The sequence below is a fragment of the Chiloscyllium plagiosum genome, chromosome 21 (genome assembly GCF_004010195.1).
Source record: "Chiloscyllium plagiosum isolate BGI_BamShark_2017 chromosome 21, ASM401019v2, whole genome shotgun sequence".
Classification (NCBI taxonomy): Eukaryota; Metazoa; Chordata; class Chondrichthyes; order Orectolobiformes; family Hemiscylliidae; genus Chiloscyllium; species Chiloscyllium plagiosum.
In genome coordinates, this window is record NC_057730.1 from 26,676,252 (window position 1) to 26,694,514 (window position 18,263).

General features: G+C 41.3%; 1 long non-coding RNA gene across 1 annotated transcript; it reads left to right on the plus strand.

Annotated features, from left to right (window-relative positions):
* The first annotated feature begins 4,483 nt into the window (after positions 1 to 4,483).
* On the plus strand, positions 4,484 to 17,867 carry LOC122560392. The gene is made up of 3 exons (XR_006314732.1): positions 4,484 to 4,655; positions 7,426 to 7,810; positions 17,529 to 17,867. It is a non-coding gene; the product is annotated as an uncharacterized LOC122560392 (long non-coding RNA).
* The last annotated feature ends 396 nt before the right edge of the window (positions 17,868 to 18,263 follow it).

Here is an 18,263-nt window from a genome sequence, read left to right on the forward strand (position 1 = left end):
AAATAGACAAAGTCTTTTCCCTGGGGTCGGAGGGTCCAGAACTAGAAGGCATAGGTTTAGGGTGAGAGGGAAAAGATATAAAAGTGATCTAAGGGGCAACTTTTTCACACAGAGGGTGGTACATGTATGGAATGAGCTGCCAGAGGATGTGGTGGAGGCTGGTACAATTGCAACATTTAAGAGGCAAGTGGATCTGTATATGATTAGGAAGGGTTTGGAGGGATTTGGGTTGGGTGCTGGCAGGTGGAACTAGATTGGGTTGGGATATCTGGTTGGCGTGGACGGGCTGGATCGAAGGGTCTGTTTCCATGCTGTACATCTCTATGACTCTATGACTCTAAGAGTGTCAGAGATTCTGCTCACTCTGAGAACTGGCTCTGAGGGAGCTGGATCAGTGTCAAGGACTCTCCGCATGTAAATAAAGGGTGACTTGGTGACCCTTTATTTTACATACGGAGAAATTAACTTGCAACAGTTGGCGTTGATTTGGGATAAGCATTATTCCATAATTTGGGAAGCTTGAATCACTTGATCCTGCCATTGAAGACTGGGCCCCAGTGTGTGCAAAGAATCAGTTTTGCTTCCAGGCAAGTGACACTGGGGCAGATGAAAAGCAACAGCTTGTGGAACTACTACTTTTTTCAATTATTAGGAGCCTTACTTTCCCTGAGGCACCAAATACTAAAACCTTTCAGGACCTATTGTCTGGAGCTGCCAGATACTGGTTGAACTCCACCACGGTCATCTAGAGGTTTCCAAAATCATTTGTTGGTGAGAAGGTATGGTGGCCAGGATTGGATTCAGACATAGCTGCATTGGTAGGCAGTGGTCACAGTACCAACAAGGACAAAAGTTACCACCAGCAGATCCCCATATTCATGGGAATGTTTGGGTAAACCTTGGACTCTTTTACACGTTGATAGTGCAGGCCCTTCATGGGCTCAGTGTTCCTTGTCATTATGGATATCCACTCAAAATGGCTGGACATGCACAGAGTTCATTTGTCAAACGTGGGGATGAGAGTAGAACAACAGTGCACATCTTTTGCAATACATGGACTTCTGGAATTTTTGGTCACAGATAACAGACCATAGTTTACCAGCAGAGAATTTGAGTATTTCCTAAAGTTGAACAAATTTGATATACAAGGACAGCTCCATACCATCCATCATCCAATGGTCTGGCAGCAAGAGCAGTCCAAACTTTGAAGGCAGGCTTAAAGAAACAGCCTACAGTAGATACCAACTTATCCCGGTTCCTATTTGATTATGCAAAGACAGGGATAGCTCCAGTAAAGTTGCTAATGGGGAGAAGATTCCACATTAGGTTACATCTGATCTTCCCGGACCTGGGAGTGGGAAGATGAAACAGCATCAGGAACACCAATGCCTTTTATTTCAGGGGACAAAGTTTGGTGGAGGAACCATAGGGAAGGCCCTGCATGGATAAGAGACATGGTCCATACAAGGTTAGATCCAGTGACCTAATAAGGTTTGGGGAGGTGAGAGGTCCTGAACAAGTACATGGACCATAGGAAAGCTGCAAACTCACAAATAGTGCAGGAGTAAAATGTGCCCAGTTCCCCAACAGCCTTCCCAACTGTTGTGGAACCTATGCGTTCTCTTTCTCTCTCCATCACCCATTGAAAATGTCTCAGAATCTGAGATGGACACCGTGGGTGTCTCCGCCTTGATGCTTTGTTGCCTGAAGAAGAGAATGAATTTCTTCCGAAATGTCCTGGGCGTAAGAGGTGAACTACTGTGCATTACCTACTGCCCATGTCAGAGGCAGAGTTGGAGGAATCTGACCTGGTGCTTCACCACTGCAGGAGAAGCTACAAAATAAGAACCAGCCCATGTGCTCAGACTCAGAGGGTGAGGGATGTAGTGATTGTAATGAGCTCAGCCAGGTAGATTTTGTAGAATATGAGTTCCCTGATTGGGGCTGTTAATCTGGTCCAATCAGGGGGCTCTAGCTGACAGATAAGAACAGGAGTGTCAGAAGTTTTGTTCACTCTGAGAGCTGGCTCTGAGGGAGCCGGATCAGTGTCAGGGACTCTCTGCGTGTAAATAAAGGGTGACCTGGTGACAGGATACTGGAGTTATTTCACTTACTATATCAATCCCGCTATATTTATAGAGTCTCAAGAGATTTATTGTAACAATATTGCCACATTGAAGACGTTTAAGACTTTGCACAATTGAAAAATACAACCATTTTCTTTTATTTTAAAAAGCAACAGCAGGAAGCATTTTTGTGTGTGCCTGCAGGGAGTTTCCAAGGCATTTTGTTAGAATGTCTATAAAATTCCTTTGTCTAAATTGGGGCACAACAGATTGCCTGATAGAATTTAAAATCTTCAAACAGCACTTGGGGCTAATGTTTCTAGACTCAGGTGTGTCCTGAAAATAAACAAATCATTAAGATTTGCTTAGCAATTCAGAATGAAGGTCGAGGATTAATAGCCAATGAGTGACAAGGTACTCAAAAAATATGGACCACCTTAAAAGACCAATTCAAAGTCAGGCAAAACTTTCATATTCACCACCTAGAATTCATGTCATTTCAACAGAAGCTCACAGAATCCATAGAACACTTTGTGAGCAAACGTAGTGGAAAGTGCTCACGATGTGATTTTCTGGATGACAAGCTAGCAACAGAATTGTTGAACTGGTTATTGCATTCAGCATATGGAACCTTTCAAAATGGTATGCTATGAAAACTGAAGACTTGTAGCATTCTTCATTTACTGAAGGATATACCTAATACAAAATAATTCTTACAGATTGGTGAACAAACTTGCAACCATATTGATGAAACAAGAACAGAAGGAGACCTTTGGCCCTCACAAGCCTGCTCCACTATTCAATAAGATCGTGGCTGATTTCTTTGTGTTTTGAATTGTACATTCTCATCTAGCCTCAATAATCCTTGATCCCCTGCCTTACAAGAAATTGTCCATTATTGCCTTAAAAATATTCAGCGACCCCACCCCTACCATCTTCTGAGTTCCAAAGTCACAGAGAAGAGTAAATGATCCTCATCTCTGTCCTTAAAGCACAACTTCTAATTTTACATTTCTTATGGTTTTAACATTTACATTGAGGGTTGGTTAGCTCAGTTGGCTGGGTGGCTGGTTTGCAATGCTCAGTGATGCCAATATGGGTTCATTTCCCACACCAGCTGAGTTACTATGAAGGTCCCTCCTCTCAAGCTCTCCCTCACCTGAAGTGTGGTGACCCTCCGGTTATACCACTGCTGGTTGTCTCTCTCTCTCCTATAGTGCAGTTAGATGATGGCAACTTCACTCCATCTACAAGAGTTTAGTCCACTCACTCAACTTTCTACATCCATCTGCAACTTGCTTATGTTTCCCTCATCAACTATGAACTTAGCTACAATGCCTTTAGCCCCTCAACAAAGTCATTGATGCAAACTGCAAAACTTTAACCCCTACACAGACCCCTGCAGGACTCCACTCAGCATATCTTTCTAATCTAAGACCCAGCCTCTGTCTGCCTTCAGGCTGTTTTCTGCAAGCCAACCGAAACTCTATTCTCATGAATCCTTTACCTTCTACACAGTGAGCTTTTACAGGTCCTAACAAAATTTGAGGCAAAGGATGCGGAGGCATTCTTTACGTCCTCTGAGAAGATGTCAAGGCAAATTAATTGGCCAAAGCAAAACTTAGATGTTGCCCATGCAAAGTAGATTGGCATGTAAACACAGGAAATTTACATCTCACTGACATTAACTTTGATGGGGGGGTAAGGGAGAATGCTGAAGGACCTGTTCCTGTGGTGTACTGTTCTTAAGGAGGTTTCTTGTGATGAAGATGCTATAAAAAGATCTATATTGGCTGCATATGAGTTAGTACCTGGGCATAAACACAAAGGCTTCAGAACTTAAGGGCAAATCTTCGTTGAATTTGAAGTGGTTTAGCAAAGTAATTTTGTCAGGTAAATATAAGCACTCAAAGCTAAAACTTTGTGCAAAGCTCTTAGGGAGATAATATTCTTAGGGGAACTTCAAAATTCATTTGCTTCCAAGGGCGGCACAGTAGCTCAGTGGTTAGCACTGCAATCTCACAGCACCAGGGATCAGGGTTCGATTCCAGCGGGTGACTGTCTGTGTGGAGTTTGCACACTCTGTGCAGGTTTCCTCCGGGTGCTCCGGTTTCCTCCCAAAGTCCAAAGATATACAGGTCAGGTAGATTGGCCACGCTAAATTGCCCGTAGTGTTTGGTGTATTAGTCAGAGAGAAATGGATTTGGGTGGGTTATTCTTTGGAGGTTCAGTGTGGACTTATTGGGCCAAAGGGCCTGTTTGCACACTGTAGGGAATCTAATCTAATAAAAAAAAATAAGAATCAATGTTGACGGCCAAAGGTTTGCAACTGTGAGACAAGCGCAATGATATCAGCTGATTCATAAAAGAAAAACCTTTTTTTCCATCACCCATGTAGGTTGACAGGGATAGAAAATTCAAGATGGGCAAGTAAACAGAACAAAGAATGGATTACTGGAGACTGAATTGTTTTCAGAGTGGGACACGTTCGTTCAGCATGCTGGAAGTTGTGATGGAAGCCTTTACAATTTATTGAAGCTCAAGAGTCCAAAAAGGAACTCAAAAGGAGCCACTTTCACACTGAATGAGGTATAAAGATGACAGACTTTTTCTTTCCTAAAGTGTATTAGTAAATCAAATGACATTTTTTTTACAATAGTTTCATGGCCACCATTACCGAAACCACTTTTTAATTTCAGAACTACTAATTGAATTCAAATTTCACCAGTTACCATCGTGGGACTTGAACCCATGATTCCAGAGCCTGGCTCTCCAAAGGGGATCTGGTGTCGCATTGGTAAAGAAATACAATAATCAATGAATGCCAAAACAATTTATTCATTTATTAAACCTTCCAGTTATCTTTGATGATTAGGACATCTAAAATTATTTTGAAAATGCAACAATAGCAGCAAAAGCGGACTACTACATTCTATGAATGGCGTATCATTTTTTCATAAAATGCTGATTTATTGTAATTATTTGCTTTGACAAAGAATTTAGGTCATAGTCCATTTGTATTTGGTGGATTTTGGAAGTGTGTTGCTATGGCAACTCCACCAAAGATAAGATTACAAACATTTATTTCATGAATATGACATACTTTGAAGCATTCAAAACATGGCTTCCAATGAACTATAGGATTATAGACCTGGGCGGCACGGTGGCACAGTGCTGCCTCACAGCGCCAGAGACCCGGGTTCAATTCCCGCCTCAGGCGACTGACTGTGTGGAGTTTGCACGTTCTCTCCGTGTCTGCGTGGGTTTCCTCCGGGTGCTCCGGTTTCCTCCCACAGTCCAAAGATGTGCAGGTCAGGTGAATTGGCCATGCTAAATTGCCCGTAGTGTTAGGTAAGGGGTAAATGTAGGGGTATGGGCGGTTTGCGCTTCGGCGGGGTGGTGTGGACTTGTTGGGCCGAAGGGCCTGTTTCCACACTGTAAAGTAATCTAATCTAATCTAATCTAAATTTACAGTCTCGCAGAAGGTTATTTAAGCTTTTTCAGAATACAGTCCAGCTGGTCCCACTCCTCAGCCCTTTACTCAAAACACTTCATTTTCTTTCTTGCACATTACTATTCAACTCTTTCTTGAAGGCTACTGTTTAATTTATAACCACCACTCTATCTATCAGATAACATATTTTAAAACTCTACCATTTGTTGCATTAAAATATTTTTGCTTGTGTCTCCTTTTCATGCTCTTGGTAGAGAACAGTAACTTTTAAAAAAAATTGAACATCCAGTTATTTACTGTGAGGAATTATATAAGATTTCAAATACAAAAACAAAAGCTTTACTGTTAGTGTTACTTCAGTGTTTTGATACTTAAACTCTGACCTTATTAAGTAAACCTAGGCTGCCAGTGAATTAGAATTGCCTTAGCATTTATTGCTTTCTCAAACCAGATTTTTAAAGCTTTGTCTTACATGCAGAAATACAAATCCAAACACAAAATACAGTTTTATAAAATGAATTCACGACATCCTTTGGTTCTTGTGTAAATCACCCTAAATCTGTGCTGTCTGCCATCAACACTTCAGCCACTGAAAACTTTCATCTGAAATATCTAAACGCAAAACACTCCAAAACTGATAAAGAGTCATCTAGACTTGGAATGTTAGCTTGTTCTCTCTCCACAGATGCTGCCTGACCTGCTGTGATTTCCAGCACTTTTGTTTCCAGGTTAAAGTCATCTGTAATGATAATAGCCTGAATGGGAAATGCATACTGTGTTCAACTATGTGGGATCCAAATGCTGGCCACAAGTGAGGAGGTGTGGGGGGTCATTGCAGATTGGTCACCATCATCTCTGTGAAACAGAAGTAACCATAGGCGACCTTAAAAGAGGCACCTTTAAGTCACAAAGACAATCCAAGAAGAAAATCAGAAATTGGTGAAAAAAAATCTCAGCAGGTCTGGCAGCATCAGTGCAGAGAAAGCAAAGTTAATGTTTTGGTCCAGTGAGTCTTCTTCAGAACTGATTGAAGTTCAGAAAAGGTGGTATGTATACTGATGATAGGGGTGGGGAAGGAGAGAGTGGATATGTGGAAATGGAGCCCAGAGAGCCCGCATAAGTGAGAAAAAGAATGGGTTGGCTGTGCTGAAAGTAACCCATGTGATGATAAGGCCTAGGCTGTAGGTGTGGGTAAAGGACATGGAAGGAGGTGCTCAGGTGGTAACATTATTGAACTGCCAGGGTGGTGGGGAATTCTCAGCTAATGAAAAGTGTGGACATGTCTGAAGCACTCCTGTGGAAGGTGACATTGTCAGAGCAGATGAGGCTGACAAACTGGAGCACTAGGGTGGAATCTTTACAGGAAGCAGGGTGAGAGGATGGATAGCCAAGGTAACTGTGGGAGTCGGTGGGTTTGTAGTGGATATTGGTGGCCAGCCTATCCCCAGAAATGGAAATAGATATGTCGAAGGAGGGAAGGGAGGAGTCAGAGAGGGTGAAGGCAAGAGCGGGGGTGGAAATTGGAAGCGAAATTAATATATCATTCAAATTCTGAATGAGAGAAGGAAGGAGAACCAATAGTGTTTCTGAGATCTTTTAGGCTGATCTCCTGTTGCTTTGCACTGTTAAGTGTTCATCACAATGTTTATGTGCCATGCTGCTTTTCTTGGGTGATGTGGAGGTGGGAGGACAAGGTATCAATAATCATAGTGTAATAGCAATCTCCTCCTATATTTGTATGATTTAACATGGCCTACATATAGAAACACTCTGTGGTCCTCCTTGTTGGAGTCTTCCATGTCCCACTGCAGAGAAAATGATGCTAAACTGTCATTTGTGAGTGATATGAATACCGATAGCTCATATTACTAATCATCTGTTCTGTTTATTTTATTCCTCACACAGGTTCCTTGTTACCACTGGACCCAGCACAATAAGGATATCATCATCGTCATCACTGCAGCTAGGGTATAATGAAGATGCGGAGAAACTGAGCAGGACCACATATGTCAGCACCCCAGGGTCAGCAAATGCTGAACAGCCTCTACATGAAGTCACCACAGTTGAATACCCCCTCAGGACATGGAGAAGATCTAGGAGACCCAGGATCTGCCATCCTCAATGTCATTTCCTCCAGATGAGTGACTAAGATGCCTCAGTCTGAGGATGACCTGGGAGACTGTCACAGTCCTGTGCCAACTGCTGGAGTAGGATCTGCAACCATCCTATCCTGTAGGCAACGTCTGTGTGAAATTTGTAGGCAACTAATAGTTTCTCAAGGATCCTCCAGGTATTTATGCCGAATATCTCGATCATCAATCCACACATGCATCATGGCTGTTACTGATGCAGTTTGCATTAAATCACAGCTCTCCAATTCTTCTCCCTGTGTTGACATGAGTGCTGGAGCCTGGGCAGAAGGTTTGCCAACACAGCTAGTTTCCCCTGGGTGCCAGGTGCCAGACACCCATTGAATCGAGTGCACTATATCTTAACACAGACTTCATCAATGGGGCAGTGTAACAGACCTTCAATATAAAAGTACCATACTTTAGATGCAAATACACTGGAAGCTGCCATGATGCCTATATATTTGAGAATTCACTCATTCCTGCTTAATTTAAAGGGTCAGATATCTTCAAGGAAGGTTACTGGGAAATGAGAGCTCCCCTTTGTATGGCTGATGATTCCTTTACACAAGCCTCTGACTGACTGAGACAAACATAGATACAATGCAGCCCATTGTGGAGCATATAATAAACCTATAATTGGGTCAGTGCTGGGGATACCTTTTTAGATTAGATTTTGTTTTAGATTACATTACAGTGTGGAAACAGGCCCTTTGGCCCAACAAGTCCACACCGACCCGCCGAAGCGCAACCCACCCATACCCCTACATTTACCCCTTACCTAACACTATGGGCAATTTAACATGGCCAATTCACCTGACCTGCACATCTTTGGACTGTGGGAGGAAACCGGAGCACCCGGAGGAAACCCACGCAGACACGGGGAGAACGTGCAAACTCCACAAAATCAGTCGCCTGAGGCGGGAATTGAACCCGGGTCTCCGGCGCTGTGAGGCAGCAGTGCTAACCACTGTGCCACCGTGCCGCCCACTGTGCCACCGTGCTGCCCACACCACTCCAGACAGCTGGGGCTGCATAATCCTTGCATGCTGCTCAATTCACCAGGACGCTGATCCTATCACAGTTCATCCCAACACCATTACTCCCTCTTTCTCCAAAACTGGTTCCAATGTTTCCTAAATTGAAACCCATTTCTGTTGAACATGTTTTTGGGTCACATATTCAACTCTGATCTTATTTACTATATGATTATTGGTTCATGGCTCAGGTAGTTATCCAAATATTATTGCATTTATAGTTCTTTTGTTTTTGTAATCTAGCTGTTTTTCCTTCCTCTCCAGAATTTCTTTTCTTTGTCCAAATTCTGTCACTTGTACCCATGTGGATCATGATAACTGGGTCATTCCCCTCCAATGCAAGTTCCTCCCAACCTTGAGAGGTCCTTAACCTTAGTATCAGGCAGGCAGGCAGCACCATACTTTGGACTATACTGCTCAGCTGCAGCTCCATCCCCTTAACTATCCTGTCTTCTGTTATAACTACATTACCTTTTACTGTCCTCACTTGAATGGTTTTTGTCAGTACTGTGCCATGGTCAATTTTTTCAGCCTCCCTATAGCATATACAATCTGAAGGTATCTCAAACTTATTGGACAGTTAAAACGATTCTGACTCCTCTATTGTTACCTTATGGATCACTTATTTTCCTGATTTGTGGTCACAGAATTCTATCGCTAACCATCCAACCAAATTTGAAGTGCTCAGGATAAAGCATGTGACTTCCTTCTAGGTCAAAGTGACCATGTCACTTTCACCCTTCCTGATGCATCAAAATATTCAAAGATCACACTCCAGCTCATCAGCTCGCAGTAAAAGTTCTTCAGGCTGCAGATATTCACTGCATGGGTCATGCTAGTATCCACCAGATTCCACATGCTACATCTCTAAAACATCAGCTGTCCTGACATCTCTTGTCTTTTTTTAAAGACCACTCAATTGTTGTGTACATAGTTACAGCAAGTAGTTTAACTAGTTGAAGGAATAAAATTAGTAGAATACTTATTTAAAATATGCCCCATGTTTTAGAGAGATGGAAGCCTTAAAATTCACTAAATAATCCTTAGCTGCTCAGCAAATTAAGCTTTGAGGACCCATTAGTTTCTATAGGCTGAAACTAAGATAAAAGAAGCAGCATCTGTGTCTCCCTTAGCATTTGGACCGCATTACACTCAGACCATGTCACATTTAATCAAATAACAATACCTGTGTCTTCAAAGGCAGCTGGTGACTCACATCCAAGTTGCAACTTTGAATTCAGGGTCTTGCTAAAGTGATTAATCCCCTTTTTCACTTTAAGTTGACAGATAACAGCCACTGTCAGGGAATTTCTGTTAACTGTGTTCCTTGATTAGATTTCAGTGTAAAGTCTGACTGTTGTTCTATTATAGTTTGAGAAACACTTGCTTGCAAGACTTTGGCTTGTATTAGATTTCTTATTTAGTACTCATACTTGTACTCAAATCTCATCATATTCTGAACTCCCAAACTAGGACTGCAAAGAAGTTATGCTAAATGCTTGAGTCACTAGTTCTTCATTATATGGAATATTTTGTGTAGTTTAGGGCACTTTGTTTTGGAAGGCATATCAGAGCCTTGACGAGGGTATAGAGGAAGTTTTCTGGAATGATATCAGAAGTGACGAGCTTCACTTCTGTCCAGAGAAGCTGGGAATGTTTGTCTCAGAGCAGTGGAAGTTAAGATTTAATAGAGGCTTTCCATATAAAGACTGGATAGATAAACCCTAATTGTTTCCTGTAACTATGGTCTTTTTCTTTACTCAAATTTAAGGATCAAAATGTTGAGGAAATACTTGTGATACTGTGCATAATTTCAATTATACTTTATATTGTTGAAGAATATAAATGTACAGAAAACAACTCTCTGCAGAATTTAATACACTCAAGGAATTATTAATTACTGTCAAAACAATATACTATTACAAGAATATATTTGTTCGTTGAGCACATAAGGTAGTTACTTTGCTCCTGCTCCGGAAAAAGGTATCAGCCACAGGTTCTGATAGTGAGTAAGGGTTGATGTTGAGCTCCTGATGCACTTGTGCACACCATCATCTTAATTTACCTGAATTCAGACACCGAATGTTCTCTACCCCAGTGAAATAACCTCCCTGCACAGGCTTTGATCTTTCCCTTTCATTGTGAACTTTTCTGAGGTAGAAATAACCTTTTTGCCATTTGACTTGTTGCTGTTGATAGTAACATAGAAACATAGAAAATAAGAAGAGTAGGCCATTCAGTCCTTCGAGCCTGCTTTGTCATTCAACATGATCAAGGTTGATCATCCAAATCAGTATCTTGTTCTCACTTTCTCCCTATACCCTTTCATCCCTTTGGCCCTGAGAATTGTATCTAACTTCTTCTTAGAGTCATAGAGTCATAGAGATGTACAACATGGAAACAGACCTTCAGTCCAACCTGTCCATGCTGACAGATATCCCAATCTAATCCACTCCCGTCTGTCAGCACCCAGCCCCTATCTCCCCAAATCCTTCCTATTCATATACCCATCCAGATGTCTTTTAAATGTTGCAATTGTATTAATCTCAACCACTTTCTCTGGCAGCTCATTCCACACACATATTACTATCTGCGTGAAAACATTGGCCCTTAGGTTCTCTTTTATGTATTTCCCCTCTCACCCAAAATCTATGCCCTCTAGTTCTGGACTCCCCCACCCAAGGGAAAATACTTTTGTCTATTTATCTTATCCATGCCCCTCATGATTTTATAAACCTCTATAAGGTCACCCCTCAGCCTCCAATGCTCCAGGGAAAACAGCCCCAGCCTGTTCAGCCTCTCCCTATAGCTCTAATCCTCCAACCCTGGCAACGTCCTTGTAAATCTTTTCTGAACCCTTTCAAGTTTCACAACATCTTTCCGATAGGAAGGAGACCAGAATTGCATGCAATATTCCAACAGTGGCCTAACTAATGTCCTGTACAACAGTAACATGACCTCCCAACTCCTGTACTCGATACTCTGACCAATAAAGGAAAGCAAACCAAATGCCTTCTTCACTATCCTACCTACCTGGGACTCCACTTTCAAGGAGCTATGAACCTGCACTCCCATGTCTCTTTGCTCAGCAACACTCCCTAGGACCTTACCATTAACTGTGTAAATCTCGCTAAGATTTGCTTTCCCAAAATGCAGCACCTTACATTTAGCTAAAGTAAACTTCATCTGCCACTTCTCAGCCCATTGGCCCATCTGATCAAGATCCTAATGTAATCTGAGGTAACCTTCTTTGCTGTCCACTACACCTCCAATTTTGGTGTCATCTGCAAACTTACTAAAAATACCTCTTATACTCACATCCAAACTGTGACACTCCACTGGTCACAGGCCTCCAGTCTGAAAAACAACCCTCCACCACTCCCCTCTGTCTTCTACCTTTGAGCCAGTTCTGTATCCAAATGGTTAGTTCTTCTTGTATTTCATAAGAGCTAAACTTGCTAACCAGTCTCCCATGGGGAACCTTGTCGAACGCCTTACTGAAGTCCATATAGATCACATCTACCACTCTGCCCTCATCAATCCTTTTTGTTACTTCTGCAACACTCAATCAAGTTTGTGAGACATGCTTCCCATGAACAAAGCCATGGTGGCTATCCCTAATCAGTCCTTGCCTTTCCAAATACATTTACATCCTGTCCCTCAGGATTCCCTCCAACAACTTGCCCACCACTGATGTCAGGCTCACGGGTCTATAGTTCTCTGGCGTGTCCTTACCACCTTTCTTAAACAGTGGCACCACATTAGCCAACCTCCAGTCTTCTGGCACCTCACCTGTGACTATCGATGATACAAATATCTCAGTAAGAAGCCCAGCAATTACTTCCCTAGCTTCCCACAGAGTTCTAGGGTACACCTGATCAGGTTCTGGGGATTTATCCACTTTTAACTGTTTCAAGACATCCAGCACCTCCTCCTCTGTAATATGGACATTTTTCAAGATGTCACCATCTTGCCAATGAAAGCTCCAAACCTTTATCTGTGTACAGCTCCTTGGCACCAGCTTATAGACTCTTAGAGTTATATAATCCTACAGCACAGAGACAAGCCTTTTGGCCCAATGGCCCAGGCCAACCAAAATGTCCGTGGGTTTAGATTAGAGTCGTGCTGGAAAAGCACAGCAGGTGTTTCGGGCATAAGCCCTTCTTCAGGAATGGCTTATGCCCGAAACGTCGATTCTCCTGTTCCCTGGATGCTGCCTGACCTGCTGCGCTTTTCCAGCAACACATTTTCAGCTCTGATCTCCAGCATCTGCAGACCTCACTTTCTCCTATCCTGTGTATACCTGACAAATGCTTCCTTCTTTTTCTTAACCAAACCTTCAATTTCTTTGGTCATCCAACATTCCCTATACCTACCAGCCTTTCCTTTCACCCTAACAGGAATATACTGTCTCTGGACGTTCGTTATCTCATTTCTGAAGGCTTCCCATTTTCCAGCCATCCCTTTACCTGTGAACATCTGCCTCCAATCAGCTTTTGAAAATTCTTGCCTAATACCATTAAAATTGGCCTTTCTCCAATTTAGAACTTCAACTTTTAGATCCGGTCTATCCTTTTCCATCACTATTTTAAAACAAATAGAATTATAGTGGCTGGCCCCAAAGTGCTCCCCCAATGATACCTCAGTCATCTGCCCTACCTTATTTCCCAAGCGTCGGTCAAGTTTTGCACCTTCTCTAGTAGGCACATCCACATACTGAATCAGAAAATTTTCTTGTACACCCTTAATACTATGGTAGTCCCAGTCTATGTTTGGAAAGTTAAAATCCCCTCCCATAACCACCATTTAATTCTTACAGATAACTGAGATCTCCTTACAAATTTGTTTCTCAATCTCCTACTGACTATTAGGAGGTCTATAATACAATCCCAATAAGGTGATCATCCCTTTCTTATTTCTCAATTTCACCCAAATTTCTTCCCTGGATATATTTCCGGGAATATCCTCCCTCAGCTATCCCTTATCAAATACGCCTTCTTGAACACATTTAATGTTTTAGCCTCAACTGCTAATCATTAGTCAGACCTTCAACAAATTTCTGCCTAAATTCTTTGGCATTGACATTATGCCTGTTATCTTTGATCAGGAATCTGTCTTGGACCATTGAAAGGAAGGTGATGGTGTAGAGGTATTGTCAGTAACCCAGAGCCCTTCTGTAATGTTTTAGGAATGGTGGTTCAAATCCCACCATGGTAGATATCAAAATTTAAATTCAATTAACAGATCTGTGATTAAAAACTAACTCAATGTGAATACTGTCAATTGTTGTTGAAAACCTATTTTGTTAGCTAATGATGTTTAGGGAAGGAAAACTGCCACCCTTACCTGGTCTAGTCAACATGTGATTCCAGACCCACAGCAATTTAATGGCTCTTTCTTGATATCTATGCAATTAGAGATGGACAATAAATGCTGGTCTGGCCCACAATGCCCACATCCAGGGAATGACATTTTTAATAATTGAATCAGGTCAGGGAGTTTACAACATCTCCATCTCATGCTCTGGAGATCAGACAGATTGTTGCTTGCTTTGCACCCTCCCTGCTTAATTCCCACCAGAATTAAAACCGTGGCTTTAATATTTGGTTGACAGCTTTCTATAATGTCACATTGTTAGGAGTTATTCAACCAAATATTCTCTCTACTGTAAAGACTGATGCAAAATACTTATTAAGTGCCTCTGCCAGTTTTTGATCATCGTGTACAAATTGACAAGCTTCTCTCTGGAGTTCTGCTTCACTTAATAATTCTCTTTTCATTGATATACTTGTCAAATATTTTACTATTCTTTTTGATGTTTTTCAAATGTTCCTCTCTTATCTTGCTCTTAACCTCTTGTCTTATTTTCTAATATTCTCCTTCAGCTTTTTTTTGTTATTTCATTATACATATAGTCCTTTTAGCTACTTCTTTTCAATTTTAATTGGTTTCAAACTTCTTTATTTATCCATGACATGCTAAAACAACTGGTGGTTTTCTTCTTAATCAAATCCTGTGCCTTTGCAGTCTCTGTCTATAAAAAAAATGCAGTCTACTGTTTTGTTCCAGTTTTGAATGCCAAACTGTGCTCCTGGCTTGGCCTCACACTTTCTGGAATTTGCTTTAACCCCTCCCTTTCGATTAGGTTCTGTGCTGATTTATTTGCCCCTTTTTCGTTTGGTTGTCCTTAAATTCCTACATGTGGTGCTTACATCTTATAATATATGCACCAACACTCAGCCCCATCTATCTCAATTCTCAAAAACCAGGCCTAGCAACATTCTGATGGCTGATTAAAATACTGCTTGAGGTGGTCGTTCTTGGGTACTGTACAAGTTGGAGTAATTCCTGTTGGTTTTTTTCTGTATATTCCATCTCTGTTCAATTAATATGTGGTGAAAGAACCAGTATTTTGGGGGATGGGAGGGATTGGTTATTTCTAAATGGAATTGGATGTAAAAACAAAAAGAAAAAAAAACATTATGAAGAGAGAATAGTGGGGCTAATTGGATAACTTTTTGAATTGCTGACTCAGAATGGGTCAGATGGTCTCTGATTGTTCTGCCAGACTCCAATAACCCCTTTCTTTCCTTCTCAGAGCTCTATGGATTGTCTGAGTTCTATGGATTGTGTAATATCCATTTCTAAATTTTATACTTTTGCTCTTGCCTCCAGGCTATTTCTGAGCAACCCCACAGGAGGTAAAGCTACAGAATGATCCTACTCACAGATCTGAAGTGTTCTTCAGCATGAGGATTCTTTATATTGTTTAAATTACATTTTATACAATACTAAAGGACAAAAAAAATGTCAATACAGTCGCCTCAAAACGATTTATTAATATTTGGGCAAATGGAAAGATTAAAATGCTTGAGCCCAACATGTTTAAACTGATACAAGTTCATTAAACAACTGCACAGTTCACATTTCACAGGGTGCTTGTTGTGAAATGTGTGAAGAAAGGTTCACAGAAAATTAGACATTAGAATTTTATAGAAAGCTATTTTCTCAATTTTAGCTCACTTCAATTGGCAGGAATAGGATAGATGGGGCTGTGGAAATTGATTGATAAAATTACCTGCCCCACATTCTCCTAGCAATCCGTTCTAACCACTGATTTCAGGACAGTGGCTCAGGCACTTGTTAGAGACATGCAGGTACCTCATAAATACATCTAAATCACAGTCCTATGAAGTTATTGGGATTTCAGCATAATTTCAAACATAGAGGTAAGAAGTTACCATCCAGTAGGAAAAAACACTGCCAAATTAATTTTAGACACTGACTGGTCAATGAAGCATGATTATCAGCTGCAGAGAAATAGACCATGGGGATCTTTGTGCTATTGGGCTTAGAGGATTTTCAAGGGATTACTGGGCCTTTGAGATATCCTGTTTCTGCTTTTTTTTTATTGCCTTGCAACTTCTCATTAGGCTCACACAACATCTCCAAATGGAACAGTGGAGGATGAAGAGGAGGAGCTGAGCTTATTAGAACTGAGGAATAGACTGTTTGTTTGTTTGTAAAGGCTTCAGAGCCTACAGGTGGTGATTCAGTCTCCTGGGTGTCTCAGAGCAGTCCTCTAAGAGGAACCTGCATACAGGCTATTGGGATCATTGCAGCTCCTATAATAGGACTTGTTGTATTCCTGTCCACAGGAATGCAGGAGTCTCTCATCACAGCACAGACCGAAACAGGATTTTATTTCATGTTTTCTCCTTGCTCTGCTTCCAATGGATGTCTATTTACCACCATTGTAATGGTGGAATGCCTCATGAGTAAATTCAGATCAGCATCCTATGAAATGCTGAGACCTTATGTTTGATTATAATTAGCCAAGATTCAAATTTCCTGTGACAAACTGTCAGATTAATGTCATAAAGCTGTTTGATAGGATACAGGTAAAGGAACACTCGCTCCCTAGCTACTGAGTTCATTAGGCAATTGTGAGTAATATATTTCCAAGGCAGTTCTGAGACTCTAGTTTTCTTTTTTCCTGACCTTCTTGTACTCTTACAAAATAGTTACTGCCATTTTAGTAAAACTCTTTGCTGGATGGCTGGTTTGTAATTCAGAGTGACATCAACAACATGAGTTCAATTCCCAAACTGACTGAGGTTACCATGAATGACTGTCCTTCTCAAACTCTTTCCTCATCTGAAATGTGGTGATCCACAGGTTAAACCATCCCTCTCTCTAATGAGAGGGCAGCCCTATGATCTGGGAAGATTTGGTGACTTTACCTTTACATTTACTACAACCCCTTAAACAAACAGAGAGAAGTACCAACAAGTTCAATAACAGAGGCAGGTTCCCATAGAATGCTTACCCAGCCAACAGTCTCCATAGACCACATAGTTTTCCCTAGGTATTTTTGAGGAACTCTATAAGAAGACCTTACGATTCAGCAGGGAGGCTGTGGCAGACCTAAGAGGCCTATTGCCTGCACAACCAGGATTCTGTGCTGTCAAAGTGACCCTGGAGGTCACCATCACTAGAAAAGGTTTTGGCTTTCAAAGCTGCTACACTCACATTAGCCAAACCATAGAATGGCTATAGTACTGAAGTAGACCATTTGGCCTATTTTATATGTAGGAAGCAATCCAATTAGTCCTTGTCTCCTGCTCTTTCCGTGGAGCTCTGTGAATGTATTTCTTGTCAGTCCATCTGCAGTCTGTAGCTGCACCAAACATGTCAATGATCCTTACTTTACTAGAGGAATGTAGTGTATCATCATCACAATGGAAGATGCTCGTATTTTGTACCAGTATGTGGTAGAATATACTTCATTAGCAAATGCCAACAATGCCTCCATGCATTTTCTCTGTTTCCAATTGTACAGGATGTGCAGAGGATAGCTGCTAGAGAACAGATGGTATCCATACTCTTCCACTCCTGGCTGTCAAGATGCCCACTGCAAGCCCATTACATCTGAACAAGGCAGAACAATGAGAGTCATATTAACAGCGGGAAACTCGGGGAGAAGACAACCGGTATTTTGAAGTACAGAAACTGATCCTCAGGGTTCCCTACATTGCCCAGACAAAGTGGGGCTGCATCATTGCAGTTTTGGCATATTCTCAAAACTTAGTAATGACAAGCTTTCCCAATAATTTTTTGGATGTTGCTGCTCAGGTTCTGATTGAAAGCGTGGAATCTCACCGATATATAATAAACACTTGCTCACTGATTTCTAGACTTTCCTCTTTTTATTTCAGTTTTCCACCATTTCTCTTTGCTCAAAGCAAATTGCGACGTTTTCAAGAACATCTTCCTGAAGCAGTCAGACTGAAATCTATCCTCCCTGTTTAAAACTCGTGTAGTTTGCACAATTGAGAAATAAATCAGTTTATTTAAGCTACTCATGCGGAACTGCAAAGCAACCATAATATTTGCGAGCCCTGTCAATAATTGTAACAAATCCACGGTTGATTAGAAGCACTCTTACCAATAGGATAGAAGTTCTGATACATAGTGTAGCAAACAGAAATTGGTTTTCCGAAACGGAAATACTGTCATTCTCAGAGCACGTAGTTGATTGCGAAAAGAACCAATAATTCAAAGTCATCCCTTTAAT